Source organism: Phyllobates terribilis, unplaced genomic scaffold (assembly GCF_046119375.1).
Source record: "Phyllobates terribilis strain yellow unplaced genomic scaffold, ASM4611937v1 Scaffold_2__4_contigs__length_985480577, whole genome shotgun sequence".
Classification (NCBI taxonomy): Eukaryota; Metazoa; Chordata; class Amphibia; order Anura; family Dendrobatidae; genus Phyllobates; species Phyllobates terribilis.
Genome location: NW_027362762.1, coordinates 126,832,820 through 126,834,989, shown reverse-complemented (window position 1 = coordinate 126,834,989; position 2,170 = coordinate 126,832,820).

The following is a 2,170-nucleotide window of genomic DNA, read 5'->3' as shown; positions in this document are numbered from 1 at the left end:
AGAAAAATGTCCACATAATCATATACAATGAGATGAGAAGCACAGGACAATCCCATGACCTGATGACAGGATCTAAACATTTCTACATTATTACGTGGAAATAGCAAACTAAATACTAATTATTTAAAAAAAGAAACTAGTCAAAAGGTTTAGGGTCACACAACCATCTTAGTAGGGTAATAATAGACAAACTGCACCATGCCTCCCTGGCCAAAAACAGATAATGAATGTCTGTGAAAATCAATTTAGAATTTTTAAAGATATGAAGCTGCAAGTGCACTGAGGGCGGGGCCATCACAACTGTGCCTGCCTAGCTCCACCCCCATGGACTTGATTGACGCTTGATTAGCGCTGCAGATAACAGACATAGAAACCAGGAAGGTATGGTTGAGCTTGTTTGTTACTTCCCTACACAGTGCGGTCTTGACTTTGTTAACCTAAAGCCCCCGTTCACATACATTGGACTAATGTCGGCCGCTCCCGCCAACATCGATGTGTTCAGCCGATGCTGAATGTAATGTGTTGCGGTGCCAACCTACTGATGATCGGGCATGTCCGATTTCGGACAGCTCTTCGCTTTGTTCTCCTGGAGATAAGCCGCTGACAGAGAAGTATGTTGAGTGAGGGAGCTCCATTGTGTATGGGAGATACGGCTTAGATGGCCAAACAATCGGCAAAGCTTCGTTCTGAAGTGTATGGGGCCATGAGGCTCCTGACTGGTTCCCTTTATGGTCTTATTCAAATTACTACACGCATTTCCTACTTTTACAATATGCAGTATGTTCCATTGCCATCCCTTATATAGAACCAAATCGCCCTTTATGGGGCCACATGCACACGTTCAGTATTCGGTCAGTATTTTACCTCAGTGTTTGTAATCCAAAACCAGGAGTAGGTGAGAAATACAGAAGTGGTGACGTGTTTCTATTATACTTTTCCTCTGATTGTTCCACTCCTAATTTTTGCTTATAAATATTTTGGTAAAATACTGCCCAAATACTGAATGTGTGAACGTGGCCTTACACAAAGTGGAGGAAAGGGGCATGAGATGCGTTATACAGCACAAACTATATGGACTGCAGTGCAATTCTGTATTCTATCTGTATTTTTAAGTGCAAAGTAAAACTAAAGATAGAGATACACCAAGATCAATATAACAGTCCATACACCACAATGATTCCAGTATATTATTTGCTCACCATTTTATATCTAAGGAGAAGGATGAAATACAGTGAGGAAAATAAGTATTTGATACACTGCCGATTTTGCAAGTTTTCCTACTTACAAAGAATGGAGAGGTCTGTAATTTCTATGGTAGATACACTTCACCTGTGAGAGACAGAATCTAAAAATAAAAACCAGAAAATCACATTGTATGATTTTTACATTAAACTGCATTTTATTGCATAAAATAAGTACTTGATCAAGTACCAACCAGCAAGAATTCTGTCTCTCACAGACCTGTTTGTTTTTCTTTAAGAAGCCCTCCTACTCTGCACTCATTACCTGTATTAATTGCACCTGTCTGAACTCGTTACCTGTATAAAAGACACCTGTCCACACAATCAGTCAATCACACTCCAACCTCTCCACCATGGCCAAGACCAAAGAGCTGTCTATGGACACCAGGGACAAAGTTGTAGACCTGCACAAGACTGGGATGGGCTACAATACAATAGGCAAGCAGATTGGTGGGAATCAACTGTTGGCGCAATTATTAGAAAATGTAAGAAACACAAAATCACTGTCAATCTTCCTCGGTCTGGGGCTCCATGCAAGTTCTCACCTCGTGGAGTAAGGATGATTCTGAGAAAGGTCAGGAATCAGCCCAGAACTACACGGAAGGACCTGGTCAATGACCTGAAGAGAGCTGGGACCACAGTCTCCTACATTACCGTTAGTAACACACTATGCCATCATGGATTAAAATCCTGCTGGGCCCGCAAGGTCCTCCTCCTCAAGCCAGCACATGTCCGTTTGAAGTTTGCCAATAACCATCTGGATGATCCAGAGGAAGCATGTGAGAAGGTCATGTGGTCAGATGAGACCAAAATAGAACTTTTCGGTATCAACTTCACTTGCTGTGTTTGGAGGAAGAAGAAGGATGAGTAATTCCCTAAGAACACCATCCCAACCGTGAAGAATGGTGGGGGAAACATGATACTTTGGG